Consider the following 16,002-nt stretch of genomic DNA (forward strand, 5'->3'; position numbering starts at 1 on the left):
AGTGTATTCTGCAATCAGGAATGCGGAGGGACGGGCTCTCGGGCAGTGGGGGTGCCCGCAGTCTGGCTGTAAGCCCATGGGCCTGCTCAGCCAGGTCTTCAATTTCCTCTGGCCTCATTTCTTTCAAAGGGGGTGCTCAGCACTAGTGCCTACATCTATAGGCCGTGGTGGCTTTTAGAGAACTGGGGACCGCTGGGACAGTCTGGGAAGGGACCACAGCCACCTGGCTAGTCACTTCCAAGGCCTGAGGTGCCCCAAAGCCTGCCCCTTCCCACAGAAGGTGTTCAGGATACAGTTGGGGGGTGTGGAGAGTAGGGTACAGGAGCACCCCCAGGGCTACCATCCTTATTTTATGGGTGGGGTGGGGTGGTGGAGGCCAGGCTTTCTTCAGGATTTATGGGGAGATTAGTTCCCAATAATCAGTCGGCTGAAATCCCTATACAGATAATGTACTGTCTGCTTATTTATTACCTATGTGCTTTTTTTTTTTTTAAGAGAAAAGCAGAAAAGGAGATTTATTCAATGTGGTCTCATTTTTTTGGGAAGAGGAACAAAGAGATCCAATAATCCCTCACTCCTACCCCTGGTCCATCTTCAGGGCTCTGAGGAAAGGTCACTTCTACATCATGTACTGAATCCACTGCCATGGAAATGCTGTTGCTAGCTGCCATACTGAAACACTTACAACGACGAGAAAAAGTCAGTATGTATCTTGAGCAGATGTATCCCCCACCCCCAAACAGCTTTAACCCATGGTTGGATGAGTCTGTGGATATAGAACCTATGAAGGTGGAAAGCCAACTGCCCTCCCTACGCTGGGATCACACAAGGGGGCTGCGGAACCTTCTGGTATCTGTGTCCCCAGGCTGGAGCTCTGTCCACTCTGCCACAACCACAACTACTATGTCTGCTCTTTTCTTCCATCCATAAACCTGCATGGAACACTGTGGGTGCCTGCACCGTGTGGCTGGCTAGAGACTCAGGGGCACAGACTGTCACAGGAGCCATGCTTCCTGTCCCTCGAGGAGCACAGGCGTGGACCTGGAGGGTGGACTTGCTGTGGGTCTTGTCCTGGCCTCCTGTCCTGAAGGGCTGTCCCTTAAGTGTGCAGAACCAATGTCTGCCTGAGGGAAGGAAGCTACAGGACCGCACCCTCCTGACAAGATACAGCTCTCTTACCCACTTGCTAAAAGGACGAGAAGGTTGAAGCTTAGGGTCCATGACCGCTGAACTGTGTGTGTGGATGCTGAGACCCCAAGATGGCTCTGAGACAGAAGACCCATATGTATCTAACTCTTCCTACTAGACACATCAACCCAAGGCAGGTGCCTAGCTCTTGAGAGGATGAGGTCATTTAATAAGCAGTCAAAGCCCAATCAGAAGGCAATGAGGCCGAGGAGCAGAGTGTCACTGTCACAATGGTGTCAGAAGCAGGCACTTGGCTTGGACGAACTGCCCTGGCCCCAGACACCTTGACTTACCCCTGGGGTTAATGTGCAATGAATGATTTTGCTAGTCGAGAGGGAGATGTGGTTTTTCTAGTGGAAAGACACTGTATGTCTCAGCTCCTCTCTGGGGTCATGCTGCCTTGGAAAATCATACCCAGGCAGTCTGAGTGCTGCCCCCTGGCCCTGAGACAGGGAATATTCAGTGGCCCTGGTGTCAGCACCTGGGTTTGGTGTTGCTGCAGGCAGGGACCCTGGAAGCCAGGCAGGGGGCAGTGGGGAATCCCAGCTCCAGGGGAGTTCCTGATGGCAGCGGTCTGAGGCATGATGCTCACAAATTCAACCACCATCAGCACAGAAGCACCGCATTAGCGCCTCCGAAGCTCTGCCTGGTGTGCTGACCCAATTGAGGAAGCGACAGGCCAGCCAGTCCTGAGCAGCATCAAAGGACGGCAGTGAGCAGAGTGTGTGTGTGTGTGTGTGTGTGTGTGTGTGTGTGTGTGTGTGTGTGTGTGTGTGTGAAGTGACAAGGAAGCCTTGGGTCCTTAGCAAGGCGTGGGACGGGCCTCTGGCTCACTCTGAAACTGGAGGCAGTTCCTGGCCATGGTCCAAACCGAGCCTCGGGCTCCCTCCCCCAATGCTTTGCTGCAGTGCGATGAGCTCATAGGCTGGACCTGATTTGCTCTTAGGAGAGAAGTGTCTTGGTCCTGATGCTGTGGCGACTGCCATTCCCTAGTCACTGCGTCCTAGTCTGTGGGTGCTACCTGGCTGCCCTTACAGTACTTTTCCACTGGCAATGGGCAGGAGACTCGTGTTGACTTATTTATACATCTCCCTGGTTGACTTATTTATTTATTTTTATCTACCTTCGCCAACAACAAGCCAGGCAGAAAACAAGGCAGGACAGCCCTGAAGACAAGCGCTTCCCCATGGCCCAAGTTATCCACGCAGTGGAAAGTGTGGTGCTAATTACCTCCCAGGGGGGCCTACCTGCCTCCACAGGAGGCTTCTGTCCCTGCCTGTTTGGGAAGGTGGTACACCATCCCAGGCAGTGTGCAGAGACACTGCTGTCTGGGACCACTGTTTCCACAGGTGGCTTGAGCAGGCCAATAAGAGGCTCACCTCCTCTAGCATAGGGGGCATGCACAGGGGCATATTCTCAGGGCCTTGGGTGGGGGGGAGAGAAGGCTTCCAACTATGGGCTTGTCACAGTCACAACAATTTACATGTAACCAGCCAACAGAGAAGCTGTGCTGAGGGTTCCTTAGAGTCACAGGGCCTAAGAGTGGGAGTCTGAGAGACCCCGGCCCCTACTATGGCCCAAGCCTGGAATCCCTTCCCAGTAGCCTGGCAGATTCTTGGTGCAGGCCTCTTCCTCACCATATGACTGTAAACCAGACAGGAAGCTTCAGGGAAGAGGGATTTATTTTGGCTCAAGGTTTGAGGGTACAGACCGTGTCAGGGAAGGCACGGGCAGACAGGGGCTCTTGGCTGTGGAGGCAGAAGCGTGAGGCCGCTTGTTTACGTCTTGACAGACTAGCAAGCGGAAGGGCTGAGCTATTGCCCTTAAGCCTGATTCCCAGTGACTACACCCACAAGTGAGGCCCTACTTCCTCCTTAAGGCCCCCTCCCCGCAACAGTGACACCAGCTGAAAACCAAGTATTCACACAAACGAGCCTGTAGTAGTATAATATATCCAAACCGGAGTGCCTAGCCTCACAGGGCCAACCTGTTCTCGGAGAGGTGGAGAGGGAAGCCATGCCTTTGGGGGTGCTCTCTGTACTCAGTCTGACCATTTGCCACCACCACTGCAAGCAAAAGCCTGGGTCCAGCAACCGTAGTGAGATGCCTGGGCAGAAGGCAGGCCCGGAGCAGCCCAACAGTTGGTGGGCATCCTCTCTCCAACCTACTGTGGGATCTTCTACCGGATGCCAACCTAGACTGAGTTTCTCTAAGAGGCTCACTTTTTCAGTCTCGAAAACAGCAGGCAGAGTACAGGACTGGTAAGGTCTCTTATTTAAAACATATTTGGGGAGCACCACATATTTTGGGAGCACCATTACATACTCAGCGTGTATGCTGTCCTAGGACTTGAGAAGCAGTAGCTGATATGACCAGGAAGGCTTCTCAAGGCAGAGGCTGGGCAAGACCAAGGGGCTGAGTGAGTGTTAACCTCCGGCTGCAAAACTGAGCGCCACAGGAGAGCTTGGGGCTGTGTTCACTGCATACTGCCAGGGGAGGGGCCAGTCCTGATCCCCTTCTGCACACAGAGTGGCTACAGGTGAGGCTAAGTGCAGCCCAAGGGCTCCTGGGCTCTCCGCCTTCTTAGGAGCAGGTGGCTGAGCTTGGGCTCCCTGAGTGCCAGAAGGTTCCAGGATTTAGAGGAAACTTGGAAAGAAGTCAACAGTACAGTGCAGAAGCCACCAGCTGTTGGACTAGGGAACCCCAGGCTCTTGGAGGCAGAGGACATGTTTACTCACCTTTCCTTCCGCCCCTGGGACTCGCAGTGTCCAGATAATGCATGCTGTTAATTACAAGCCATGCCAGCCCCTAGGACGTTTTTCGGTATATTATAAATACTCCATCGATGACTATGGAATGGGTATCATGTCCTGGACCTGCCCATCACCCCTCTTGTCCAGCTTCTGTGCCAACTGTACTCTGGGTCCCTTGCGGATGCTGTGTGGGAGGTGGGGATGATGATGGTCCCTTCAGCCAGGAACGTCAGCTCCCACACCTATCCCTGAAGGTTGTGTGGGGACTTCTCTGGGTCCCATCTGAACTTCCACGGGGCTGCCCAGATGACAGAAGGCCTCAGCACTCCCCACAGCCTTTTCAACAGACAGGGAACCAAAGAGGATGGCCTCCAGGTGCTGGTTCCATGGGGATCGTTTGACTCACTGGGATCCAAACACGGGGATGATTTACTACCTGCCAGGGTGGATGTGGTCACTTTGGCCAGTACCTTCCCCATCCCTGCCAGGGTCTGGCAGGAGCAATTTTTCCATTTTTAAACAGGAACAAACAGAAATGATAAGACATTTTCCGATGAAGGGGGGGTCTGAAAATGATTAGCCTTGGAAAAATTGTCCCTAAAATAACAAGACAACTCATAATCTTCTATCTGGATGGGAAAGGGATGGGCCTCACTGGCCAGCGCTAGGCTCCATTCAGCCACTCCTGCTGCTGAATCCACACCACATCACATCTCTGCTGCTGGTCCACCAGCACAGAGAAAGCCGCAGTTCAGCGAGGAAAGGAAAAACAGACAGTCTGTCCGGAAGCAGACTTTCACTGTTTGTTTGAATGCACTTTCTTTCCTAGTGCTCCCAAGTCAGGCCCAGGATGGAGGAAGGGAGATGGTGACCAGGCTGGGGACCTAGTGAGGACCTGGGGAAGGATGGGGCTGTATAGAGAAGATTTCCACTGAAGAGCTCTTGGAGAGAACAGAGACCCAGCAGGCACTCTCTCTCCCCACACACCGAGCTCTTATCATTCCCCACTTCAGTGCAGAATAAATCAGCATCAAGATCAGAGGCTTCTCCTCCAGAGTTCCCAGGCAGTGCTGGGAGCTGGCGTGGGAGGTGCTGCTCACCTGCTGGCGAGGGACCATGCTCATTTGTATGTGATTCCTGCTATGGAATGAGCTGTGGCCAACACTGAGCATGCCTGACTTCTCAGAAGCTCAAAATGGGTCCCTGGGGGCATGACCAATGACTTGGAGGGAGGCTGGAAAATTAGAATAAATTGAAGCATCCGCCATCACTCCTGTGGCTATCCTGCTCACTGTGATATGTACAGCTTAGAGCTCCAGGAAAGGTAGTGGCTCTTCTCTGCTCTAACCTGAATGATCATACCCAGAGATGACCTGTTACAGGCGCTGGCTGATCCAGGATCAGCTGCTTTATAATCCTGTGCCAGGCAACTCTTGATCTCTGACTGGACACTTTGCTAAAAGCAAGCCCCTCTTTCCTAAGAACATGGAAGTGGCAAGTCCACAGGGAGACCTCATGTCTGTCTCCTCTGGGGCCTGGGGGAATCTCTCACTCCCCATGTGACTTGCACCACTACCGTGTCTGGGAGAAAGGCAGGTAATGGGGTGAGGCACTCGTGCTGGGTCAGAACCATGTCTACATCCCTGAGGGCAGACTAGAGGTTGGCATGATTGCTTCTGTACTACAGAGCGAGCATGGCATGTCCTGGTCACACACATCTCCAGTATGTCAGATCTAGATTCTAGAGGCTGTTTTTTCTGCTCTAAACTGCATACTCCTAGCCACCACTCTTTGTGGCCCTGGCCCAGGTAGTTCTGCAGTTCCTCCCCTGGCTTCTTTCAGCCCTACCTCTACTTAGAGGGCAGGCATGCTGTCTGCTCTGTGCCAGGGCATCTTCTGCAGACGAATCCCGGGGTGGAGCCTTGAGTGCTCTTCTCTACCCATGGTCACTGTTCTCACGTCTCTCTGCCTCCCTCCTTCATAATAATCCCCCATCTGGCCATGAGTGCAAGTGATGTACCAGCTAAGATGGCCTCTGAAAGAAAGAAGCCCAGACTTGTGCCACCTGCCATTTCCCACAGTTTAAGTTCTCCCGACAACTGACTTCACGCCACCCACGTGAGCTCGCTGCAGCGGCTCGGAGTTAGAGGAGAAGGCTGTGCTTGATGGGCCCAGAATGCACTGTGGGAGCCACCTCATTGGCAGGAGCTGCAAGAGGCCTCAGCATTGGTAAGTGGGACCAGTACCCTTCCAAATGCAGTTGAAACTGCTGGTGTGACTCCAGGTGACACAAGAGCCACCAGACACCAATATCAGTGTCCAAACCATGCTGGCCTCTTGAGGGTTGCGGGGAGCAACACAAAAAAATCAGTTGTCTTCAGCACTGAGAGGGACCCAGGGAGCAGCTCCTGTGGGGACCCCAGGCTCTGTGGTGTCTCCCCAGGAATGTATCACCTTGGAAACAGGACTAACTCTTCTATGCTGCTTCCAGCTGGTTGCCAGCAACATGACCTTCTTTGGAGCCTGACTTTCCTATAGCCACTTCTCAGGCAGCAACAGCTACGTCCCTGGCACGCTTGCTGGTGGGTCTGCAGGCATCTGGGTGAGGCAGTGGTGCCTGGAGAGGGGCTGCCGCAGCAGGAAGCTGGTGACGGCAGCAGGCTCTTCACAGGCAGAAGTGTATTTGCCACCTTTGTAGCAGACACAATGGGCAGGTAGAGAATTGAACAGCTCGTGGGAGTTCTAATTAGAGAGCCAATTATAACTCGATTGACCTGCCTTGCTTTGAAAGGCTTGGAAACACGCATGTTGTCCTTAGGAAGAAGCAGATTTTGCTTTTAGTTTGTTTGGTGAGGTCTCTGCAGGGACCTTTTACTTGAGCTTGGTTCCAGCCCCATGTACCTGTCTGTAACACAAACTGCTAAACTGTCTTTTAATAAAAAAAACTGGAACCAGATAATGGGGTGAAAGCTGAAAGATCAGAGAAGCAGAGCAAGCCACAGCCACCACCTCTTACATCACTGACTCCTCAGCCTGAAAGAGCTCCAGCTGAAAGGACGCTTCTACCAAAAAGCCTTTAGTTCCTGTCTCCTCAGGCCTTATGTACCTTTCTCCACCCAGCCATCACTTCCTGGGATTAAAGGTGTGTGTGCTTCCCAGTACTGGGATTAAAGGTGTGTGCCACCACTCCTGTCTAGATCTGGCATCCTAGTGCAGAGGGGAGAGAGAACCTGCAGACCCCAGGAGGGGCCGAGCTTATCTATGAAGAAACACCACATCCAGTGTCAGTGCTTCCCTGTGCTAGGCCAGCAGCTTCTGCTGCATTTAGAAGGACACTGGCCAGAATTTCAATTACGGATCTAATCAAGAGTCAACTCTTAGCCAGACAGAATCTTGGGCCAGTGTGTGTGTGCACACATGTGTGTACCATTCCCCAAGATTTCCCTCAGCAAATCACTGTGGTTACTAGCTTGGGGTCACTTACTTGTCCCCTGGGGAACAGGCACCCGACAGACATCAAAAGGGGACACTTTACACGTCTCGTAAGAACCCAGGTGTACCGTTCATCGTTGGACACAGCTGTGGTCCTTTAGGCTCTGGCGTGTGATCATACCTCACTTCTGCCAGGGTGATCACCATCATCCCCATGGACAGAAGAAGAAACTGAGGCTCAGAGAAGTAAGGCAACTTTTGCTCAGGGGCCTCAGCTGCTTTGCATGGAAACTATGCAGTGATTCAAGCCATGTTTGCTCCTGATGCTTAGCCGAGAGACTTTGCTGTCCGAGCTCCTCCTCCTGCCCAGGGCAGGGAACAGGGCTGGCCGAATGCCTGCACGGATAGCAGAGAAGACCGTGGACACAAGCTCTTGGGATCTGGTGGAGTTAGGTACAAATCCCTTCTACAGGGACTAGTTAGCTTCTGCATGACTGATCAGAGCCTAAATTTCCTGAGTATTATTTCTCACCTGCCCCTAAGGTTGGCATCCCATGGATTGACAGATTGTGCTCTAGGCCTCTCTCTTGCTTCCTCTCTAGGATTTATGCCTTCGCTTTAGATGAGACACCACCTATCGCCTGCTGCCAACCCCCAAGGTCACGGCTGCAGCCCAGCTGTGTGTGACCTGCCATGATCACAGGCAGCTCTTCCTGGAGCAGGTTCCCGGTGCCAGCATAGCACTCTAGTCCCCTCACCGGGCCGGACTGGGCTTCCTTGTTCAGCACTCCTCATCTTGAACTGTCCTTAGGGATTCTTAGTGTCCAAGTCACCTGCCCTCCACAGCTTCCAGAGTGTGATCTCTCCATAGTGCAAATATAAGCACGTTGGCTTGGCTGTTTAAATTTTATCTTGTACAATTTCAAACCTTCAGAAAGCAGAAAGGCTGATACAACACACCAAAAGTCAAAGTCACCAGACGCTAAACCTTTTCCTTATTAAGCATATGGGTCCTGAGGATTGCACTCGGGTCCTGGGGCTTGGTGGCAAGCACCTACTGAGCCATCTCACTGCTGTCCCCAACTGTCCCCTATATTGTCCTAGCTCATCTATTTGGGGGAAGGGCGAGGATTTATTATAAATGACAGGCATTGTGACATTTCACCCCTAACCACTCTCTAAAAATTAAGGACGTTTTCTTGTAACCACTTGAGCATATGAGACTCACAGTTCAATAAAACCCTCAGAAGTGATGCAGTCAGGACTTCTGGTGTGGCTGTCACTGCCCATCTGCCTTATTCCGACCTGGCCACAGCTAAGATGAAGACGCTGGGATGGGATTCTAAGTCTGCAGTCCATTCACCTCACTGGTGAGGGTAAGGTCTGAAGGCACACACCTGCCACTTGTCCATTTTGGACTTCCATCTGCTATTCAAAGAGACCCTCCCATGAGAGATGTCTTCCCAGAAGCTTTGGGCCTAGAAGTTTTAAGTCTCTTTTGCAAGTCTAGAAAACAAGCGGAGCTGACATGGTCCAGAGAGAGCCCACAGCACTCAATGGGGAGCTTGGAGTCAGCCCCAATACTGGGAAAGCAATCAGGCACAAGATGATTTGGGACCAGTGGTCCAGGAAGCCCCAAAGGCCACTTTCTCATGGCAGCCAAACCCTCAATCTGTGTTCAAAGGCAGAACACCAGGACCAAGATCCAGGGCCTGGGAATATGGAGCAGAGTTGGTATCAGTACATGAAGACACAGACCAACGAAGGCAAGAAACTCCACGTCTGGCCCAAGCTAGGAACAGTGAGACAGGATCTCTCAAAGCAAATGGCAAGGGCAGGATATGTCAGATTTGAAAAAAATTAGGTCATAATTGGTGTCGAGACTGAACATGGCGTCAGTAACTGGACACCTAAGACTTGAGAGCAAGGGTCAGCAGTAGGCACAGCCCTGGTATTCCCCTTGGTTGAAATGCAGAAAGACCCGATGGCACAAGGCACCACACAGTCTGCATTCGGAGCCTGTCCTGGCCCAGGTTGCTTCTGGGTCTGTGATTATGATGGTCCTTAGGGAGAGCCAGGCTGCCGGATGCCACGTCTCCCTGGCCAGTATAGGGACAAGTGTTGCTGGGTTGGAGGGCCTCTTTCCCAAACAAACAAAAAATTCCTATGGAGGAAAGCCCTGCCCTGGAGGGATGCTTGGAGGGTTGGGGTAGGGGCAGCAGAGCCAAGTGATGAAGAGCAGGGTCTCTATTCCCAGGGATATTCCTTTTGCTTCAAGGAGGACACAGATACCCAGCATCTAGAAACTATTATAAACTAAAACGAAGTAATTAAAAAGGAATGGAAGAATCTTGAAGACACAGCTGATGTCATGAACTCAGTGCTATTTGCCTGGTTCTCCCCATCATTTCTGATTCTTGCTGCTCTACCCCTGGACTGATCATACCTCTGGATACCTCTGGCCTGGCTGTTTCTAGAGCTGCCACCTGCTCCCAAACCAGATTCGAACCCCCCACCAGGGGAGCCCATTCACAGAGCAACCCAAGGGCCCTGATGCCCTGGACATGAGCGGCTCTCCCCGAGAGGATGTGTCCTACTCACAGCCAGGAACTCAGAGAGATTCCCAGAGCTGTAACCTACGCCCAGGGGTGACAGTGGTGCCCACCACTCATCCTGACTGAACCTACACAGTAACACATGTGGGCACTACAGCTACTCCATCTACCGTGAGAAAATGGAAGTTTACAAGTGGTATGCATAGCATACTCAAGGTCCCAGGTTCAATACTAAAAACATCCAGTCCAAAAAAATCCAGCCCAAACCAAGCCAAACCCAAACCCTCAGATAACAAAACCAAAGGCAGCAGAGCGGGGAGCTGGGAGCTGGGAGCTACTCCAATGTCAACTGTCACTGAGGATCTGGACCCTACATGATGAGACTCCCCTTTTGTCCTGGTTTGCTCTAATTTACAGTGTGACCAGGGCAGATCACTGAGAGCTGCTTTCCCCTCCAGGAAACAAGAAATTCTCCACTTCACTAAACAGTGTGATGCTGGATATGACATATAACCTTCCAAATTATACTGTTGATTAAAAGTGAAATTTAGGGCTAAGCACTATTTGTCCAAGTAGCTAAAGTGCCATGTGGACAATTAAAAAGAACAAAGAGGCAACACACAGCAAAGATGGCCCTTCGGCTAGAATGTAGCACTCTCCCCTCTCTGGACCATGAGCCTAAACCCAGCTATACTGAGTGGAGAGATTAAGCAAAGCGGCCTGCAGACTTATTAGGGACACAGACACATGGGCAGGGAGGCATCTAAATAGCCCACAGGCCTTCAGAGAAAAAGTTGCTCTCTCTAATTTTCAAAGCAGTCTTCTAGTTCTGAAAGAAGACAAAAGACAATTCATAGATGACAGAGCCTTCCTAGCAGACTACAGGCAGTTCCGCTGCCAGTTGTTTTTCTCTGCATGGGAAGAGAGCTGACACTGGGTGAAAGAGACTGGCTCTGGGCGGAGGCGGGTCTCAGTCTATCCCAGCACATACCTGTGCTGGCTCTGAGCAGAGGCGGGTCTCAGTCTATCCCAGCACATACCTGTGCTGGCTCTTAGCGAGACCAACGGAAGGAACAGACACAGCCCCCAGGAGAAATGGGACATCAGAAAGTAATTCAGGACTGTGTCAATATCACAGGGCTCTCATCAGGTGATGGGCCCATCAGACCAATGCAGGAGTACAGGCTGCCAGGCCTGACAGTCTGGGGGACAGACTTTTGATTAATAAACTGTGAGATGTGCAACTTCCTCTAGCGCAGGGGACGGACAGACAGACACCTTCAGAGATGGAGGGAGGAAAACACCAATTTTCTCGATGTATGTATCCTGCCCATGTATGACAGGATAAAAGGGTTGATTATTGAATAAATACCTAGTGATATCTGAAGCCAGTTTCAGAGAGTTCTGACATCAGGCCTGTCTGAAACTTCAGGAGAGATGCCGTTATCTCAGAACAGCATACGTGGACAGCTCGGTTTTGACCTGAAAATGTGGGTATAAGGCAGATGACACACCCCAGCAAACCTTGTGCTGTGGAGCCTGCCATCCACATAGGACAGCATGGGATAGTCCCAGCATCTTAGCCAATTCCTGCCACTTCCGCCATTAACACACTCCCTTTGGAGTTTATGTACTTACTGCCAGTCCAGAGCCTATGCTTCAGAGAGCGTGAGAGCCAGGGAAACCCTCAAGGACAGCCTGTGTGTGAGCTCTCTAGCCTGAAGACGTCCTAGTCCAACTAAGAGGGTTCCTTGTCTCGAAGTCCACCCCCAGAAGACAAACATGTGTGCCATACTCTAGACAAAAGCTAGTTATTACACACACCTCTGATAGGACCTCGAAGTGTGTTCTTCCACTGAGCAGTAACCAAAAGCAGGCAGCTACATGTGGCCGGGCTCCCCATCCCATCCCTTGTCTTCCTTTGGGGACCTCTTACGAAGCTAAGCTCACTTTCCTGTTGGCTGTGAATGCCACTGAGTGGTGGGGACAAAGGACCTAGAAACCAGCAGCCCCAGGTTGTTTTGGTGGCTGTTGATTTGTCCGGGACTCTAGCACTCTATTGTGCTCATCTGAGATGAGAGGAAGGCTTTGCTGCTCACAGACTCCACACTTCCGCTATCAGTGACGTCACCCCTGCTGGTCCTCGCTGGGGCTCTCGGAGCACTGCCTCCTCCAGTTCCCCATCCTCTCCTGTGCTCTGGGCATCTTGGCCCCTCCCCCCATGCTGTCTACTCCATCAGACCTTGGATGAGCCCCACATCTGCTCCTGTTTCATACCTTTGTCTTGGCCTGTCAAGCTCAGCAGAGGCAGGCCCGAGCCTCCTGCTGACACTCACGGTCCCTGCTTGTTGCTCAGCAGCACCTTCCCTTCTGGTCTTGACGACTCCCCTCCTCACAGCCTTCCTGGCTGCCTTCCACCTTCGCTTCAGAAAGCCCTTGGTCCTTTCTTACCTTTCCATCTTACACATTGCCCTCAAAAGCCCAGGCTGACGTGATCGGAGGGCAGCCAGATGTCCCATTTGTAGAATTTGTTCCTGTCCTGGTAATTGTGTCCTTGGATGCACCAAGTCTCTATGCCTGTCCTTGGCCTGCAAAGTCCAGCCCAAGCAGACAGTCTTCTCCCTGAGGCCACCTCTGGCCACCACTGTGCACCTTCTCTTTTCTCTCCACTCAAAACGGAATGACTGCTTTGGGAAAAGCTGGCCCACGTTTCATTAATGTGTTGCAGGGACCATGAGCTAAAGGACTTTTAACATAGCCAGTAAATAAGTGCAAATTTATACATTTATGCAAACTAACATTGAAAATATTCCTTTAGGCCTTCTGGGAAAAAGTCTGATCACTCTGAGAATTCCTCCCCAGCTTTGCAATTCCTAGTCTCTTGAACTTACTGCTTGCTTAATACCTGTCTACACTCAGCTCCTGCCTGGGCTAATTGCTACTAGACAACACCTTTGTTTTTTCCTTCCTTTTCACCGTATGTGAAGTGAGACCCAGACAAGACTGTAACTGTTAGGAAATTATCCATTTCCCTGGGGTTTACTTTATACGTATCTCAAGTCTGACTTTCCACTTCACTTTCATCGATTCGGTATGCCTTGTCTTTGCTTTTTACCAGTGCGAACACATTTGCATTCTGCAGTGTGTCGCTCTGCCACTCCCATCCCTACAAGTTAGGGAGGCGCTATTCTCAGGGCAGGCCCGGGCTCCCGTCTGTGCCTCTATCAGCTGCCAGACTCCACCTGCGTCAGGCACCCACTCCTGGAGACCACCCCTCCAGCTGCTTGGCTCTTCTTTCTGAACACGGGGGCTGCCATGGACAAACTTCCTGTCCTTGGGTTTTCTCTGTCACCGTGGTCTGCCTCCCATGGTCCCTTACCTTGGGACCTTCTCAGTTGGTTTGATGATGGTTTCTGGTCCATGTTCTTTCACCTGTTGCTCCTAACCTTTCTTGGCTCTGGGGTGGCACAGTGTGGTATGGATTGGCCTGGGGCTCTCACTCTCTTCTGGGTACCAGGAAACTCAGTGCTCATCATTGTTTCTGCCTCTCGCTGCCCATAAACCTGGAGCCTCATCTCCTCCCCAGACTTCTGCTCTCTGCTCCCAAGGAGCTCAGGGGCTCACAGACTAGCCTGGTTCCTGTGAGGCAGAAGACATCTGTGAACCAACAAAAGGGTTTGGCTCTCTCGTGTGGTTAGCCTTTAAGAGCAACTGGTGCAAACATTCTCCCTGGTTATATAGATGAGAAAACTGAGGCACAGAAGAGGAGTATCTGCCTCAAAGCCCCAAAGGCAATGATTAAGAAGAGCACTGGGAATCTAGCCCAGACCTGTCCAGAACCATAGCCCTGGCCTTGCAATAAAGTGTGAGCCACCTTCTTGATCTCTAAGACACTGAAAAGCTGCTTTGCTTTAAGTAGCTGGGGCAAGGTCTTGATGTTTCAGGGCTGAAGAGCCTGTGGATTCCAGAGACTCTCTGCAGGCACCAGAAGACCCAGCATGCCAGAAGGAAGATCTGCCCTCAACTGTGGCAGGGCGAGGAGAAAACCAAGTGCACAAGATCACCAGGAAGGAGCCTGCAAGCTCTTTGGGAGTCCCTGAGCACTGGCACTGGGCAAAGCTGCCGAGCAGGAGAAGCTGAACTGCCCTAAACCTGCAAGCTGGCTGCTCCCAGCCTGCCTTCAATCTGGGTGGTTTCCGAAGACATCAGGATACACAGAGAAAGGCCTCCCGGTCTGTGATTACTATGGGTCCCCACTGGAAGACCACCAAGGTGGACAGTGTCTCCAGGCCTGGTGAGGTTCAGAGGCCTGTCTCACTTCCCCTGTGCTGGCCACCTGGCTAGCCCCTCAGAAAGGAAAACACTTGTCAGGAGCTGGGGGCTTGAAAAGCTCTAAGGGGAAAACAGAAACCTCTCCTGGGGTGACTTTCCTATTGATCTTTTGTCTCAAGTGTTCCCCCTGGGGATGAACAAGAAACACTTCTCTGAATAATTCATAGGCCCTGAGGTAGAAGCATGCTACTTCTTTTTAATAAGGCCTGGGCACTTGGTGTTTAATTCTTCTGCAACATTCTAACAAAAGCTAGGGGACCTGAAAAGCTCTTAACACATCCCTCTTTCAATAGTGAGACAAAAATTAAAAGCCAGGTAATATCTTTAATCAAACAGACTAATGTTTGGATAATATGTGAAATTATTTATAAAGCTGCATCGAGTTACAGAGTGCACATAAAAGGAATCTGAAAAAAAAAAGTGAGTGACTGTAATTATTACAAGGCTGGATTTATTTCTGAAACTGAAAATGACTGCCCCTGGCTTTTATTTAATGAACACCTACTAGGCACCAGGAACTCTGCTGGCTCTTTACTCAGTCACTTTGGTTAGCTCTCACACAGTCCACCAGGGTAAGCAGCTGCCCAAACCACAGAAATGCCAAGGTTCCTGAACAACAAATCCAGGTTCAGGTTCAGAACTAACCCTCAGGCACAAGTTCCCTCATAAAGTGCATTTTCAGTTCATCAACACTGTCCTACCCAAAGCCAGCGGTTACAGCTCTGTCCCCTACACCACAGAGCACTAATGAGAAACGGCGAGACAGGATCCTTTGAGCACATTTTACTGTTAGTTACAAAACCACATCCTCTTAGGCCTAGACACACAGCCAGTCTAACAGGACTTCCTGCAAAAGGGACATGGAGGCACAGAGAGCTTCTGGGCCCTTCTTGGAGTTAAAGAGAGTGAGAGACACCCTCGGGACCTGATCTCTGTCCCAGGATTCTGTGCCCAGTGCCCCATCCTATCTCACATGTTTGTCTGATGACGACCACGAGCTCCCGAGGGCCACAGATGTGAAAGACACCTATCTCACCTTTCCTGCAAGGCAGTCCGCTTTCCTGTGGCCTATTAAACGAGGGAGGCCCTCTGCTAAGAACCAAATGACCTCAGAACCGAGCTTGGCACACTGGTCCAGAGGGGGCCCTGTGGCTTTCCGCCAGCTTAGAACACAACACTGACCTTTGTGTTCAGTCAGAATCCCATAAGGAGGAGGTACAGACGGGATGCTCTGTTAGGGAGGGCATCCCGTACACATCCCTGATGGCCACAAACTCCTGGAACGTCACCAAGATGACAAGTGGCCTACTGTAAGATGGCCTATCCCCCGGGGTGGAGGGTAGCAGGGCACCCAGAGGAAGGGCATATGTATTTCTGAACTGCCACAGGTCTACACACCTCCCCTCTCTGTAACACGGGTACCCCCCCTTCCTATAATTGGCTGCTTCCTAATGGCCGGTATCCTGGAGACCAACTGGAGGCTCCAGCTCCCTCAGAGTAAGAGGCCTTGAAATCTCTGGTATGGATACTCCCTTAAGGTGGCTGCTGCAAGCAGTGCGGGGCCCAGATGGCAGTGATGGCGACCAACACTTAAGTTCGCCCTTCTCAAACCTAGAGCCACAGGGGTAGAACCTTAGGTGAGACACTGTGGCTGGGGACTGTCACCTCCCAAGGTATCACAGCAACTGCCTGGCTTTGTGCCATGTGATGTTTCAGCAGGCTAACTGTATTTGGCCTTGGGG

General features: G+C 51.5%; 1 protein-coding gene across 8 annotated transcripts in view; it reads right to left on the minus strand.

Moving 5' to 3' along the window:
• Positions 1–16,002, minus strand: part of Ttc7b (tetratricopeptide repeat domain 7B) — a 218,271-nt gene that overhangs the window by 9,888 nt on the left and 192,381 nt on the right. The window lies entirely within an intron of this gene.

The sequence above is a fragment of the Peromyscus leucopus genome, chromosome 14 (genome assembly GCF_004664715.2).
Source record: "Peromyscus leucopus breed LL Stock chromosome 14, UCI_PerLeu_2.1, whole genome shotgun sequence".
Taxonomy (NCBI): domain Eukaryota; kingdom Metazoa; phylum Chordata; class Mammalia; order Rodentia; family Cricetidae; genus Peromyscus; species Peromyscus leucopus.